Source organism: Protopterus annectens, chromosome 4.part1, assembly GCF_019279795.1.
Source record: "Protopterus annectens isolate FY-2018-M chromosome 4.part1, PAN1.0, whole genome shotgun sequence".
In the NCBI taxonomy this organism is placed as follows: Eukaryota; Metazoa; Chordata; order Ceratodontiformes; family Protopteridae; genus Protopterus; species Protopterus annectens.
Window position 1 is genome coordinate 320,223,717 of NC_056734.1, and position 18,359 is coordinate 320,242,075.

The following is an 18,359-nucleotide window of genomic DNA, read 5'->3' on the forward strand; positions in this document are numbered from 1 at the left end:
CTTCTTGGGCCAAATGATTTTTTTTAGTACTGAAGTGTTTTAGCACTCCTTGTAGGGCATAAACTCTAGTAGCTGTTCCTACATTGTGGAAAGCAGTTTACTAATGTTTAGAAAGGAAATATATATATTTTATTTGGGTGGAGCAGTGGTGAGAGTGGTTAGCTTTGTCACCTCACATCAAGAGGTTCTCTGGTTTGATTCCTGGCTGGAGTATCTTCTATGTGGAGTCTGAATGTCTTCCCTGCATTTGCATGGATTTCCTCCCACATTCCAAAGACATGCTTCTAGAGCATTTCACCCCTGGGCCTCTGCTGAAAATGGGCTTTGTCCCAGTCAGATTTTCCCAGTAAACAAATATTAAATTAAAAAAAATTAGTACTGAAGTGCTTTACTGCTCTGTGTATAGCACAAAGTGTAGCAACTGTTTGCAACATTGTAGCAAACAGTTTGCTATGATGTAAGAAGGAAAAGCTTTTTTTCTTTACAGTTTATAAAGATAGGAGAGCTTTTTTTTCTTAAGAATTGAAGTGCATAGCTCTTCATGTGTGCGATAAACTGTAGTAGTTGTTTGCTGCAGATGTTGCAAGAACAGTGTGGTCTTTAGAACTGAAGCACTTACCATTCCATGGCAGAGGACTTTTTTTTGCTCCTCAACTTACAGCTGAGGGTTTGCCAGACTGAGAAGAGATACAAAGCACCATAATATCTAGCTACACCTCTCTGACTGTTATTACAATGATGCATCAAACCCTGATACAAGAATCCAAGATGAAGTAAAGTTATCTGAATGATGGTTAACAGTCTCACTCAATGTTTTTTAGAATTGTCTAACCAAGAAAGTACACAAAATCACACAAAGCAGTTTGCTATGGTAAATAACTAGTCTTTTTTTCTGTTATTTAATGTGTACTCATGCATATGAAACCTCAGCTAATAGTTCACATACTCATTCACTCAATGTTCAAAATGCAAAACCTATGTGACATAAACCTTAAACTAACATGGTTTATTTTTGTTTAATTCTACTACCTTACCCACAGTCCCATTTTTATTGGTATGCAGTGTCTCAGTTTGAGTATTGTGCGTATGTTTCATCATGCTTCATCAGGTATATATGCCTTTTGTTCGATTTACCAACAGTTGTAGTCGGCCCTAAAATATTAACTTAGAGGTGCTCAGGGAAAATGTCTTTTTTATAAGAAATGAAAGACTTTTCTACTTCTAAACTTTCGGTATGAAGGCAGGTAATGAAATCCAGGTCAGCAATGAAGATCATTGTTAGCTCACTGATCCTGCAGAAGAAATTTCTGCTGCACGTCTACTTGCCTATAACTATACCCAACTTCCCAAAACCAAGCTTAGAAATAACATTACCCACTGTCAGACTTGACAATACTAAAATAAAGTAAATGGAGCATGTTTGACAGCATTTTTGTAGTATAACTTGTTAATTAAACATACTGTTCTACTTTTCCATATGCTGGTAACTTAGTTCATTGAATGCTGGGCACTGACAGCCAGGTGTTGAGAAATAGAAGTCGACTCTTCTACCTGAGCAAAAAGATGGCTAAAATAACCCACTCATGATATAAGACACCACCGACTACTTATTTCACATATTAATAACTAAAATTCAAAGGCCACCCTAGACTTCCCATTTTATTTTCTTCAACAAATTAGAATTTTTAGGTAATTAGCAAATCATTTTCAATTCAATTTAATGTGTATGCCCTGGTAAAGTCCAGAGTAGTAAAAAGCTATGTAGGAAAAACCAAACTTTCCTTATCCCATTAACAGTTCTTGTTCCATCCTATAGGATTCTTAGACAATCCCAGGTGATGTGAGACATATATTCCTTCCAACATAGTCTAGATTTGTCCTAGTAATGTCTTCTCAGTGGGCCATGCCTGCTGTACTCCCCATGGAAGACATTCAGAGCCATCCTCAGTGTCCAAAGAATTCAACAGCTGGGCACTTGTGGTGCTGCTCCTGATCACTAGGGTCATTACAGACTGTTCCCAATCTCCCACCCAGCCAGGTCTTCCAGTACTCAGACTGGTAATAAAACTCAGCTGAACAAAATCTCAGTCAGGGATCCATCTCTTTATGCCATGGAGTTTGGGTTTTCAATGTGAAAATATGAAGTCTGAGCTAATTTTAGAAGGTGATCCAAACACTCAATAGACGTTGTCAAAGCAAGAGTACAGCCATCTGATGCTACAGATTTTTGCTCTGACAGTACATTATTTATCTCAAGAAAATAAATGATTAAGTCTCTGAGCTGAGTGCACAGTAGGCTTGACTGTTAAATCTGTTCCACCAATACCACATTATGTTGGTGAGATGGTTATCACTTCCATTAATCATCTTCTTGTCTTTGCACTCTGGCCTTTGAGCAACAGAAATAAAAATGATTATGATATTAAAAAATATGAAGACATCTGCTCAGCAGCGTTTCACTTATTTTCACCACTTTGTAAATGCATTGAGCTATTGTTTGATGAAGCAATAACATACTTCACCGATATCCTTCTGAAGACACCCTACAGTACTGCTCTATTTTATAAATGCAGTATTACTACTTCAGATCACCCTGGATCTTTACAAAAATTAAAGTTGTAATTTTGTGTAGTGATTATTTTTGGGCCATTTTGTAGAAAATAAGGTTGAATACTGACCTATAACTATTGTTAATTAATTAATCATTAATTTTAATTTCATTTTAATTTAAAATATATTTAATTTTGATTTGATTTGTGGCTAAAAATGAAGTCAAGTATATCTTACTTTCTAGTAAGTAAGATTATTTTCTGAATCAACACAAATGGTTTTAAAACAAAGCAAACTATGCCTGCCCTTTCCCAATTTCTTTAATTTAACCATGTAATTTTATCATACGTGTTAAATTTTACTTTAGAGTTTCAGTTTAGGACATTGCTTCTAATGACTGTCAACATACTGCTAGCTCACCATATGAATGCACCTCTTCTGTCCAAAAATGTAAAAGTTTTACTAAATGCATCATCCATGAACTGAAACATGAATTGGCCTCTATCAGTCCTTTATCCAATAAGTCTTGAAAGGTTCTTCCAGATGCAGAGGCTCACGCTTTGGCAGCATTACTTAGCCATTCACACAGAGGAAGGAAGTTGACTATAGTCTGAAACAGGTTGAATTGGTACATATATGTAAAGAAATTAGGAACCGCAATTGTGTTGTACCCGTGCAGTAAACAACTAGTAACCAAAAAGAACTCCACGGTAGCCAGTTCAAGAGTTGTATAAATCCATTTATTGTCAAACAGTTGAAAGCTGAGTGCTTTTGTCCCACTTCAGGACTTCTTTAGAACTAAGTATCCATTAAAATCAAGCAAATATATACTACTTAAAAAACAACAATTATCCAATCACATTGTCCACATTGCTAAAACTGCTTTTAACCCTCTATCATCCTCCCATTTCACTTCTTCTTCTTCTTTTGGCTTTTCCCGGTTAGGGGTCACCACAGCGGATCATCTGTCCGCTCATGATCGGCAGTGAAGTTTGACGGTGTCGAGTTGCCAGCCCGGCGCCCAACCTTCCACAGAAGGCACACACAGGGCCAATTTAGAGTGTCCAATTCACCTACTGCATGTCTTTGGGAGGAAACAGGAGCACCCGGAGGAAACCCACGTGACTACAGGGAGGACATGCAGACTCCACCCAGAAGGCACCCCGGCCAAGAATCAAACCAGAGAACCTCTTGCTGTGAGGCAGCAATGCTAACCGCTGCACCACCGTGGCCGCCCCATCATCCTCCCATTTCACAAACATCAATAATTAAAATGTAGTATTACCTGTGCACAATCATTCCTTTTAAAACAACACAATATAAAAATGTTATTACAATTTTGCCACCCTCATTTTTAATACAGGGTTAATTGAAATATACTCATTTAAACCTGGCTTATCTATTGCATCCAGTCTAAGCTGCCAGAGGAGTTCCTTGTATTCTATCCTGTTTTCCCAAGCTCCTCCTCTGGCTTCTATTGGAACTACTTCCAAAGTATCAAAGACAAACTTTTTGTACCCTTCACATGTACAAGTATGTTTGAATACTGCAATGCAGGTGAAAGATTTAAGATCTTCTACCTTGTATGTGTCATCACTATGAAAGACCTTGCAAAGGTAATTTTAGAAAGACAACTCAGAATGAGCTATAAAATATTATTGTAAAACCATCTAAGATTGGAGTGCTGAGTGTGGAAAATATCACTTCCTATATCAAACCTATATAACAAGCTCTAGTCATTTCAATGCCATATACTCAGCAGAGTTTGCAAAGTGCATGCAAAGAATGTCCAGATGTTCCAGTACTGCTTTGTAAAACTGTAGTCATAAACATCCGTAAGTATAAGCCCTGAGGTGCTTTCTCTTAGTGCTTGTAATGTCACTTTTCATACTGTTCATCTACCCTTCTCCGTTACTGTTACCAAATAATAAAAAATAGAATAAGAGTGCCAAAAGAGCACTTTCTCCCCGGGCCTCTGCTGAAAACAGGCTCTGTGGAACCTAGTCGGACTTTCCCGGTCAACAAATGATAAATAAATAAATAAATAAATAAAATAAATAAAAACTTAACTGCATTTGCCTGTGGACTGGAAGGCATCTTTGAGTTTATCTATTGTTACATCTGTAATGAAACATTAGCAAATGAATGTTCACAGAAAGACAGAGAATGTTTAATGACTGCAAAGTCATTAAACTAGTATACTGTGAAGCGGCATTAATGGGCTTTTCCTTCCACTTTCATTGTGTCATTCACTCTGGATAATGAGTACTTAGAAAAAACATAAGAACTGTTTCAGTTTCACTATTCTGAAATAGCAACATTTGTTGAGTACAAACAGTTCATATTGATTGTCCATTAATGTATTTCTCCCACTAGGCAAGCCACAGGCAACAGATTGTGTTCACATGAAATGCTTTGGAAACAGAAAAAAACAATTCTTAAACAAAAGCACAAATATTTATAATCTGTATGTATCCTGAGATACTGGCAAAGAATATTCTAGTTTAGGAGGCTATATATATAACTTACCATCTTCAGTGCATTATACTCACAGTAAAACAACTTTGAATACTACTTTGATAACTTCTGTTATAGCATACACTATACATGCAGACTGGAGTTGCAAGTTTTCTCAAAAGCACTTTTATATCTAGTGTCTTAGTGCAGCAAAATATATAACGTAAGATATGAACAAAGAAATGTTTGTCTATTGTTTAATGTATGTGTGTAATCATGTGATATTGAAGTTCAGGTATTCTCATACAAAATGTTCTTTTGTTTCATATGAAACATAACTAAAAGTATTTGTGTTCATTCAGCATTCTTTCCACTGTCACTGTCAGTAGATGATCAAATCAGACTTTAATGTCAGGAATGTTATCGCTGTTTTCTCACCAGATATTTAAATTCAGCTTCCAGCACTGACTTTGTGTTGAGAATAAAAAAGATGTAATAGTCTTTAGAACCTATCTTTTGGATGACATGAAAAAGCAAAATCCCATCTGCTTGAGATCATTACAGATTAAATAGATGCTAAAGCTCCAGTAGCATGAAATCAGCAGACAACAAAACAAATCAGCCATCAGTGAAAAAATACAATATCTAAAAGTATTATAATATAGTTAAGCATAAAAAACAAAATCATTTCTATATCCCTCCTTTCCCATAATGAGTCTTTGTTTTCATGTATAGCTCATTATTTTCCTCTGATTAAAAACAAATCTTATCTTGCAATTCAAGTAAATATTCACTTTCTAATAGAAACGGGTACCCTGAATTCCAAATATACCATTTTACAACCAATAAAATACTTGCAACATGATTTTTCTTAGGTTTAACTCCTTTTCCTGCTCACAAAAGTACACTTCATAAGAAATAAAATGAAAGATGCAGGCTTCTATTTCTTATTGAAAAAGTTTCCCAAATAAATCCGTTGTCACATATTAAGATAGCAGACTATACATATATTATTCCTGCTTTGCAATCCATTTGTGTCACAGTCTTATAATTCATATTTCCTTTCACATACATTTTTCATACCCATACCCCCATATAAAATCAGAAATTTACAAGTGTAATGCTTTTCATTAATACTTTTCAAGTTTCCTTTATTTTTCTTGCCCATTTTACATTTCACAAACCTTATTTTGTAATTTTACTGCACTGCTTCTTCCACCTATTTGTGTTACCTCCTCCCTAATTTTGTGTACCTCGGCCTAGATTCTTAAAAGCATTATGTTGTCATGCAGTATTTTGTGTACCACTGAAGAACACATAAAGCCCTGTCTTATTTGTATGCCATACTAATGCTATGGAGAAGGATCATGTAAGATCCCTTCCGTGGTCCTGCTTTGTGGCAACTCAAATGCCCAACTCCTGTGCTAAAGATCCTCCCAGTTGTGCATCATTAACACTTATGCAACAGTGTGATATACATTCAGACCCATAGAATGAGCTAGTAGACTCCAATGGCATGCAAACGCAGCTACAACTGCCTTGCCTACAGTACGTCTCCATCCCAGCTTGTGTGTTGCCCTGCAGATAACATTGGATAACAATGGAATGTACACATTTATTGACAGCTAAGCAGTGTTGAAGCATTGCAGTTAATGATCCTAACACTTTGCATATGTTGCATGTTACTGTCAAAAGCTTATGATCACCCTTCAGATGAGATGTTAAACCACATTATTTTTTAAATTTTTCCAAGTCTTATGGGTTTCTAATACCATGATGGGAATGGATCCCATTCTTAAGTCAAGGTATAATCAAAGTTCATGAACTTAATATTGTTTTAATCTGTGATGTTAGCCAGAAGTGCTCTTCGCAGCACCTGCAATGTGCCCAGTAATGACTCCTTCTGTAATTTGTTTGGAGTTATATGTATTGGAAACATATCTAAGTATGATTGTAAATTCTTTTTTATTTGACCCATTGCTCCTACTACTACTGGAATTGTTTAGATATCTTTTTTTTTCACATTGCCATCATTTTTGCCTGCAAATCCGGGCACTTTATGACTTTGTGTTTCTCTGTATATAAGACACTATAGTCACTGAGTGTAGCGATTTCAATTTGTCTTCTTTTCATGGACTACTGTATCTGGTATTCTTGCATCTATTTTTGAACTGTTGGTAATGAATAATCCCATATGAGATAAACTTCATCATTTTCTATGATGCTTTGTGGCTCATGGTTCCAGTGTTTTTCAGCTACTTCAGTATTATAATGTTTGTACAATCCCCAATGCAACAGTCTTGTTACATTATCGTGCCTTTTAGTATACAGTTCTTCTGCCGTTAGTATATCACAACCATTAACAAGATGTGCAACTGTTTCCAGTCCTGTTTTACACAACCTATATTTGTCTGTTTCTTCCACATGTTCAATGGACTTTGAAAACCAACATGTGCATAGTCTACTATCTTGAGCCGCCAATATTAACCTTTCATCTATTGGTTTAAATTCACTTCTCCTTAACCATTCCTGCATTCGATCCTGATCCAGGAGTTTTCTCCACTTGCAACTATATTTATACATTTTCCACATTTCTTGCCTTCTCATGTGATCCTTCACCTTATATTCTTTATTTTGTTTTTTGCCACATTCAGTTGCTACCTGATTTTTTTATCTACTTCTGGTTTGATTTTCATTCCCACTTGATGCCGATATGCTTCTGCTAAACTAAGCAGGTAAATCATCTTAGACGAATTCTTCTCATGTGTCAAAACTTTCACTACTTTTGGGTATTGTGAGGTGAGCAAATATGTATGCAGTACCACTATCGCAGATCTACACATATAATCATTTTCAAGGATGCCCATGCCTCCTTCAGAATGGGGAATGGGAATATATATATACAGTCTTGGTATGGACTTGTTTTTATAAATCATTTGATGAGCATGAAGAATTCTTCTTGTGCTTCTGTCTAAACTATCCAGCATTTTTTGGGTCCAGTCAATCACTCCAAAACTGCAAGCTAGAACAGAAGAACAAATCGGTTTACAGTTTGGACTTTGTACCTAAATGTCAATGTTGTTTTTAGTATTAATTTAAGCATTTTAAAATATTCCTTACTGAGTTTTATTCACATTTGTTAATTTTTTATTGTTGAGCCTTCATCAGTTCACAAATATTTATACACTCCCTCTTGTTCAGGTTCTTTTATATCACATTCCTCTCCCAAACTGATGTTTTCTTGGTGCTGCATCTTTCCTGATTTAAAGGTTGCTTTTGCAAATTAATCAAGAGCAAATGACATTCTTATATCATCTGAAAAAGTTTTGAACACTTGCAGTTTGTGCTTTCAGTTCCTCATCTGATGAACTATACAGTTTTAATCATCTACAAAAGGAAGATGAAAAGTCTTTACACTTTGTTGTTTTCTAGGAGCCAAATTATAGCCATGACCTAATCTGTTAAGTAGTCAGCTTAATGGGTTAAGGGCAAGACAAAAGTGCAGCAGTGAAAGACAGTCATCCTGGAATAACCCCTTTGAATTTTTATCCCTGAAATAATTTATCCTTTACCATGGCTTAATTGCAAAGTGGTTTGCCACTGTTTCATGGTCACTGTAATGATCAATCAGAGTAGGGTGTATGTAATACATTTGTAAGCACTCTTTTAGCCCTGAATGTGGGATAATGTCAAATTATTGTTCTTTATTTAACATAAAATAATCATTTGTTCCATATGACTTTCTTTTATTACACTTTTGTTCTATTGCCATGATTGAATTTTCTTCTAAATGACTATAAACTCTGTCGGCATCAATTCCAGTGTATAGTTTATACGTCGTTAGAAGGCGAGTTATTGGTCTATAGATTTTAGGATAGCTTGCAGGATCGCAGCTAAGTGAGAGTATTGTTTTTCCTGTTGTTAGCCAGGCTGGTGTCTGTTCAGGGTGTGCATACAAATAACTCTTACTCATGGCTAAATCTTCATGTAAAGATGTTAATACTTTAACCAGAAGTTAGATACTGCATCTGGGCCTGAGGTTTTCCAATTAAGAGCTTTCCTTAACTTTGTTTCAATCTCTCTGACCATTACTTCATCCCATTGCATATCCTGTACATTTGAATTTCTTATTCTTTCTTTTACTTCTACTATCCATGTAGCATTTTTGTTAAGTTCCACAGTGTCTTCATAAATATTTCTTCAAAATGTATCTATTTCTATTTTTTGGTGGTGTTTCAATTTCTTTTGCTTTGTTTCACAATTCTCTATAAAACTTGTTTGGGTTATCAATAAATTGCTTATTTTGCACTTTTCCTTTATATTTATCTACATACCTTTTAAGTTTTTCTGCCTGTGCTGATATTTTTAGTTTATTATTTGCGATATTGCACGGTAGATCCTGATCTCTTCTGATACTGTGCATTGCTTTTATCACATCTATCTTTCTGAGTAATTTGGTTGATCTGTTCTCTCTTCTATACTCTTCGAACAGTGACACGTCTTGTCTTAATTGCTTTATAGTCTTCTCTATTTGATACTTCTCTAATGGTATTCGATTTCTCCCGTTCTTTTCCCTTACTACCCTATATTTTTGGGATAAGACTTTTATCTGCTATTAATTTAATTCCACAGTAATATATCCTATTTACTTCTGTTATATTGCATGAATTTCTGTGGACAGTTCTAATTACTGTGTTCCTTTGTTTTATCAAACTTTTAACTTTCTGGGTTTTATTAACTTTCTGTAATTGCTTCTTTCACTGATCTTAATATGCCTGTCCATCTCTATTATATCAAGCAACGCTTCTCTCTTAGGTGATTTTCCTCTAAACTGAGGGCATATTCTTTGTTTTCCATTTCCTGTGGGCATTCTAAAAGAAGTTCCACAGCATCTTCTTGTGCCACATTCTCTTCAATTTCATATTCCTATCTGCCTAAGTTGCTGGTAACTCAGATGGATGTAAGAGATCCCACGGCATCTATCTAAAAGAGCAGGGGAAGTCCTCCTAGTGCCCTGGCTACATTTCCCCTGGTAGAATGAATACTACCTCTGATTTCTCCTGAAAAGACACTAGTAGAATAGTGGGACTAACCTGGTCGATTAAGGATAATTAATTAAATAAAGAAAAATAAAATTATCATTATACATTCACACCTAAGAAATGAAACGCAAACGTATGCATATATTAGGGAACTGGCTGGAATAAGATTGTTTAGTTTTGAGTTAAACTCAATAATTTCATATTACATAACCTATTTTCTCCTTGTATAAGATTTCATCTTCACTGTCTCAGCTCAATGCAAGGGTTTTCTCTTAAACACCTTTTTTCTTTTAAAATAATAGACTGAATACCGCGTATATATTCCCAGCTACACAAGTTAATTTACAACAGAGAACCCATCCTCTACCATTGTGATGTTATAGAGGGCCTCTGCAATATTCAGACAATGCGATTAGTTGAAAGCTGTATTTGATGTTTTTTGCCAGTTTTCTTATAATATTAATGATAGCTCAGCATCCTAATACTGAACCCTGGCTCTCAATCTTGCGAAACAGTGATCACATGATTAACCGCCCATTGTGTCTCTGTCTTTTGCTTATACTTTCTTTTCTGCTCTCTCTGCAAATGATACTCTGGTCCCCACCATTGCCCAAGCATTACTGCACTGTAGATAATATCATCATATAACAAGATGGCAGAGGAAACCTTCCATGTATATTCTTTATCATGACTTTCTGACTGCACATTGATGAAAATAGGACAGCCCTTGTGCTTTCAAAGCATTTGTTAGACCACTGTTCCTTTTACATAACACTTTAGCACTCAAAGCATAATACAGACAAAGTGATTCTCATCTTGTGTAAAACTCTGTGAAATGTACATGCAAGCACTAATTGTCTTCCATTGTCTTGGGAGGTGCTTCACTCCCTCCCCACCCCAGTGCTCCAGGCACTATCTACACCATCACATTTATAATTCTTGCTCTCCACCCACCTGTATACACACACATCTCCCTCCTTAAGTTCATTCCTTTTGCCCTAATTGCCAAAATGTCCTTTTCTGATAAACTGAATTCACTTATCTCCTTTTAACATCCGACTATCCTAAGATTTCCCCATCATCTGTGTCAGGCATGATGTCCTGCTACCAACTTCAGTACCACTAAACCTCATCTTGCAAAAAAATGTATCTCTAGTACAAAAGATGATACTAACACTACTATTATTAGTCCCTCACACACGGTTATACTAACACTACTATTATTAGTCCCTCACACACGGTTATACTAACACTACTATTATTAGTCCCTCACACACGGTTATACTAACACTACTATTACTAGTCCCTTACACATGGTGATACTAACATTACTATTACTGCTCCCTTCACTGCTTGAACACATCTTTCCACAACCATGCTACATATCATAATCTGCCATCCCCTACTTTACATACATTCTCTTCAATCACTTCTTCCTGCCACTTCTCCATAACTGCCAACCTATTCCCTCAAGCTATTGTTCACCTCTCCACAATAAAATATTTTCAATACTCACTTTACTCTCTACCTTACAAATTATATATAAAATAGAATTTTAAATAAAAGTGGTCCTCTACCATTATATTAACCCATAGACTGTCAGACTTTGTAGAGATGTCCATCCATATCTAGATCCATTACACCATCCACTCCTCCCAAACCTTTCTTTTGATTAATGTTATCATAAGAAGCATTCAAAACAAGTTAGCTGAAATCCATATGTGGATAGCTTATCAAGCACCAGATGTCATTATAGTTGCAGAAACATGGCTGACATAAGAAATAAAATTTAAGGAAAATTTTCTATGTGGATACAATGTCTGTAAAATCAGAAATAAAAAGGGTAGGGCAAGTAAAGTGGCAATATTTTTTTAAAACATTATCAACTTATCTTTCCAGCCCATTAATCCTCCTAGAGAAAAGCATATAGAAATCCTAATATTTAAGCGAAAACTATAAAATGCAAAACAAAAAAAAGAGAAATAATTTATATACCTCCAGTTGATAATACTGTGCAAGTGAAAAGCAATTTTCATGGCTCTCAGATTCTATTCTTCAGGAAATCATAATACTAGGTGTTCTCAGCACTAATTGGCAAACCATAATGATTAAATCGACCCATCAACCTGTGTGGCTTCTATCAATTAACCTCACAACAGCTAGATACCACAAAAATACTAAGGAAACATTTACATTTGACTGGATCTTGACTAACATCCCAAGCAAAATTACTTGCACAGGCTCACTCCCTGACAACTTGAGTGACTAACTCAGCATGGTTGCTATCAGAGGGCAAATGACTGCTCACATGTTTCATCAGTACAATCATGCACATGTAGATTCTTAACTTCACCACCTCCATAACCTCTCTATGTTTCAAATAGACACTATAATCTCCAGTTTAAAATGTGTCAAATAAAAATCTTTATATTCCCTCCAACTTGAAGCAGCAATATTCTTATTCAATGCCATTATTTTTGCCACCACAAATATTTTTGAACAAACTGGCCCCTATAACTAGAAGTGTACAATTTATTCCATCTCCATGGCCATTGAGAAAAACTGAACCATTAATGAATCAAAGGGCAAGGCTTGGTACAACTGGTAACAGAACAAAACTTAAGCTAGCTTAATGAACTATAAACAGCTGAGACACTGAGATAAAAGCAAAATCATATTAGACATTAACTTACTATACAAACCTACAAACCTTTAATCATTTTGACCCTAAATTCTTCTGGGCCTCAATCAATCAGCTCCGCTCCTTCTCCCAGGCCAGCCCATTCAACCAACTCCCTCTCTAAGTAGTCACTCTGAAAGTATTTTAACCAATTCAACTCCCATTTCCTAAATACTCTCATGTCAATAGTAAATAACACAGCCCAAGTGCTCTGCCATTCCTTCAGCTAGCTCAGCCTACTGATACACCATGTATCCAGCCCACCTCCTCCTCAAGCTAAATTTCAATAGTCTTGCCCCAGACAAACTACTGGCATGATGAATGTTTATTTATTTATTTTATTTATTTGCAGTTTGTTTGCCAGGATAGTCCATTGGGCCATGAAGAGCCCGTTTTCAATGGAGTCCTGGGGAGAAAAGCTCCAGAATAATACAGAAAATCAAACTAAATACAGAGAGTAAAAATACATAATAGTAATACACAGAATGGAAAATACATACATTATAGTAGTACACAGGATACAACTGATACAGTACAAGATAAAAATTGTTAGAAGCAAAAAAATATATATTTTTTTATTCTTTGCTAGAGCTGTAGCTTATAGACACACTAGGAGTTTATTTACAGAAAGTAGTAGCTTGTGTTGAGAGACTGAGGTAGGGGAAACTATGTAGGATGGGAATAAGAGCATTCCCACTGTGAAGAAAGGTATGAGTACAGTAAGGATTTGAAGGTAGAGAGACAATTAGTGGTATGGATGAGAGGTGGGAGAGAATTCCAGTGTCGTGCTAGAGAAAAGAATAATAGATGTTTATCTGGTGGTTGGGCAAGTTTGTGCTATTTTATTAGGTTTTGTGATTTAGACCTTAGACATATGTTAGGCTGATGCATTTGGAAAGTAGAGGCAAGAGAAGTGCATAGAGAGGGGCTAAAAATAATTTTGTGAGCTTGAATCAGTTAATTATAGGTGAGATAGTTGGGTAGCTCAAGCCAGTTCAGTTGATGTAGGGAGATACTGTGATGGGTAGAAGATCTTTGGCCAGTTGCAAACTTTGAAATTTTATAGTAGCAGGAGGCAAGTTTGGACTTGAGGGAAGATTGTAGACTAGTGAGGATAGAGGCTCCATAAAAGAGGGAAGGGATAAGGTATGTAGTAGCTAGAGCAAGCCTGGAGGAAGGAGAGATATACCGACTGTGGTGGTTAAGTAGGCCTAGTTTCTTATATGTTTTTTGATATTTGCATGTATGTGGCTATCAAATTTTACCTGATCATCAATGAGGACTTCTAATAGTTTAGTCGTGAGGACTATTTCGAGGACAGTATTAATGTGGCTAGTGATAGAGAAGGAGGTTTTGTCGAGGGAGATGGCTCTAGATGGGGGTAAATATTATTAGCTTAGTCTTGGTTGGATTGAGTGCCAAATGGTTGTCCAGCACCCATTGTTCAGTAGATATGAAGGCATTCTGGGTTAATTTTGCTAAAGAGGAAGTAGAGGTAGCTGAGCAGATTATTGTTGAGTCGTCAGCATATCGGATAAGGTTACAGTTAGGAATGGCATAGTGAAAGTCATTTATGAAGATACTGAAGAGTAGGGGACCCAGAATTGAACCTTGGGGTACACCTGTGGGACTGTTTAGGAAGGGAGAACTAGCTTTTTCCACTTGACTGCTTGTTGCCTGTTTGATAGGTAACTTGTGAATCAGTTGATAGTAGAGTGGGATAGGTTAAGTTTAGAAAGTTTAGCAAGGAGAAGGTTGTGAGAGATGGTGTCAAAGGCCTTTGAGAGGTTTAAAAGGAGGGTGAATACAATGTGACCAGCATCATGGGCTTTATTAACAATTTCCAGGAAGGAGAGGAGGGTGGTTGTGGTGCTGTGGCCAGGTCGGAATCCATGTTTTGTGGGAGAGATAAGGTTATTACTTAGGAGGTAGGGTAGAAGTTGTAGGTGGATGCATTTTTTGAGAAGTTTAGAAATGGGGGATAAGATAGCAATTGGTCAGAAGTTGGGAATGTCAGTGTTATTTCCTCCTTTATGGAGTGGAATAATAAATGCTTTTTTCCAGAGCTGGGGGACATGGCCCACGGAGATTGATCTATTTATTAGTATGGAGATAGGACAGGTTATGGCGCCTGCTGAATTTTTTATGAAGTAGGAGGGTATCTCATCAGGGGCATTGGAACATGGTTTCAGTTTTAGAAGTAGTTTCTTTATGTTGGAGATGGGAATAGGTTTGATGGAGAAAGGAGCAGGTAGAGAGCTGGGGTTAGAGGATGAAAAAGGGGTGTGGGTAGGTGTGTATGGGGATGTAGAGTTATTAGAGAATGATGATGTTAGTTTAGCTATAGAGTCAATGCAGAATGACTTAAATTTGGAGGCTAGTTTTAAGTCGGAGGCATTTGGGTCTGGGCATGGGTTCTCTTTTTTACCTGGGTTAAGGAAAGAGGCAATTCCATTCCATAATTTTTTTGGATTAGTATTATAGTTGGTTTGGAGTGTGGAAAATTATGCTTTACGATTTGAGGTGATAAGTTTTTTTGCTTTGTTACGAAGTATTTTATATTCATTCAGGGGTGTGCTGGTATTGGTTTTATGGAAGACTTTCCAAGATTTATCTCGGAGTCACATGACATGTAAGATACTCTTAGTTAGCCATGGTACGGGGTTGCTTTTTGTGCGTTTTGTTTTCCATGGGGCAAAGGCGTCAAGCAGGTGTAAGAAAGTTGTATTAAAGTAGGTGACAGCATTATCCAGGGAGAGGGTTTTTAAAGGATTCCAATTTGTTCTTTTTAATACATCTGAGAATTCATCAGGGTTAAAGTTTTTTAGGTACCGGGTAGAGGTATAGGTATGGGTTAGTTGTAGGGATGAGGGAAGCCGATGGACAAAGGTGGGAAGGTGGTCACCTAGTGTGTCTGGAAGAATGCCGCTATTAGTGATATAGTGGGGGTGTGAGACTAAGATCCAGTCTAGGGTGCTCCCAGAGAGGAAGTCTTTGAAAGGTCTGGCTGTTGAAGTAATAAGTTGAGAGAATGTATAAAGATTGATATTTATGGAGTTGGTAGGAGATTGAATTATGGCCCAATTAATGTTAACATCACCCAAATTTATGGTCTCATTCATAATGTTGGAAGAAACCCAGGAGAGAATGTCTTCTAGGATTTGGATATTGTCCCCAAGAGGGATATAAAGGGTGATAACACAGATAGCATTATGGTTGTTAGTTGAATAAAGCTTGCATCTAATGCCAATACCTATCCTGTCTCCATACAAATCAGCTGCTGGTTTAAGAAAAGTTATGTCCCAGAGCTCTGGAAAAAAATCTTGCATATTAACCTCTGCAGAGAGGTGAAAATTCCACAGATCTATCCAGTTATCCCTTCATTACATTTTATCACCATTTTCTAAAGTACTACAAAAATGCATACAAACCAACTACTTAAAACTTTCTGTCTGACAACAATATCCTATCACACGCAAAGTATGGATTTCCAACACATCACATTACTATCTCTGCCTTTCTTAACTTTACCACCTCCATAACCAGGGCAGAAATTAATGTATCCTTATATTTGCAGTATTCCTAGATGTATCAAAGGCCTTTGATACTGTATCTCACTTACCTCTGCAAACTGACTCTCTTCAATAAGACTAGGCCTGCCATTTCTCTTTTGGTTTAACTGCTATTTTAGTGGCAAGCAGTAGGCCAAGAAATGACAAACAAACATCTCCTTTCTTACTGTACCAATGGGTGTCATCCAGATGTCCATTCTGGACCCATACCTTTTCAACATATTCATAAACAATCTCCACACTGCAAATAAATATGCTGCCGCCATCCAGTATGTAGATGACTCAACCATATTCAGGTCTGCTGAGAATCCAAAATAAAAATATCAGTTAACTCAAAAATCCTTGCCATTTACTAAGCATTAGCTGAATGACTCCCAGATGCTCCTAAACCCAAAAAGATCCAAACTAGTTCTATTTACTTCCAAACAATACTTCCACCAGGATAATTTATTCAACATAACCTAAGAGTAATGTATACAAACTATATAGGGATCATATCTGATGAAAATATTAAATTCAACTTTCATCCAAACCAAGGAGTTAAAAAAAACATATATAAGTTGGTGTCCCTATAATATTAAGGCTTACCTTACAAATAGTTGATGTTAACATCCCATAAAGAACAAACCACTGCATAACCATCAAACAACTCCAATGGACTAAACTGCAGCATATCCTGGGAATCATCACTAATTTACCAAAAGAAACCTTGACTCATAGGCAGACATCTGTCACTAGACACAAAATCTAATAACTGCAGGCAACTCCTTCTAATCCAAGTATGTATCCAAAATTGGGAATATCAGCCCTCCTGCTCTAAATCAAGCCCATAACATTTGGGAGAAAGAGGTGAATGCAAGTTTTGTAAAAGAGAACTGAAAACAATCGCACATCTCGGTGGGAGTGGTGCACCCATGGCAGAGGGTCAGTATACTAAAAGGCACAGTAGCATGACAAGACTGTTGCACTGGAAATTGTGCAAACACTATAATATGGAAGCAGTTGAGAAGCATTGAAAATTATGAACCACAAAACATTGTAGAGAATGATGAAGTCTATATCACAACTGATCACCTAGTGTTAACAGATCAAAAATTAGATGCAAGAAAAACAGATATAGTAGTCCATGAAAAGAAGACAAAAGCAGCATTGATCAATGAAACTAATACACAGTCATTACAGTGTCTTAGGGAACTACTAGGATTTAAAAGCACAAACTAGAGCAATGTGGAAGAAAGATATCCATGCAGTTATAATATTAGTAGGCATAACTGGTTTAATAAAAAAGCTACAATCATACCTAAATATGCTAACAATACATTTAATCCCATATAAATTACAGAAGGAGTTAATTCTGGGTATGTTGTTGGTGTTAAGAACACTCTTGTCTAACATTAAAGACTGAAATACTACTAATTTTATGAACTCTGATCATATCCTTACTTAAGAATGGGCCATTATGATCATGATATTAGAAGCCGAAAACAAGTGAAGAAATTAAACTGACATAAAATCATAACCTTTAACAAACAACTTCGAAAACATCAAATGGAAACATGTTATGTTTGTGTCATTCATCTTTGGTGAAATCGCAATTAATGTTCACTTAATCTCATCCTTCAATGCCAAAAAATATCCACCCACATGAAATAATTCTTATTAACATTCTTTATTCACCCTCTTCAAGCTATCCACTTTTTACCTATCTCTTTATTTGCTCCTCTGTTAAACATTTTGTTTCACACCTCATCCGAGCTTCTTTACTATGCTCTTCTTAAAACTCAGTATCCCTGTATCTACTTCCTGTCCTTGTGCTGTAATTTACAAACTACTATTCTGTCCTACAACTTAATATCCCTGCATCTAATTACCACCATTCTAGTTTACCTTACAAACCACTCCTAGCATCTGATTTACCTCACCTGCATCAGACAACTCACTCAGCTATGAACACTGTATATAATCCTAAACCTAAGAGCCAATGTAAATAATGTACCCTGTACCGTAGTAGCTCTACTTATTTGTTTTTGAATGTTCACACATCTTACTCTTTTTTTC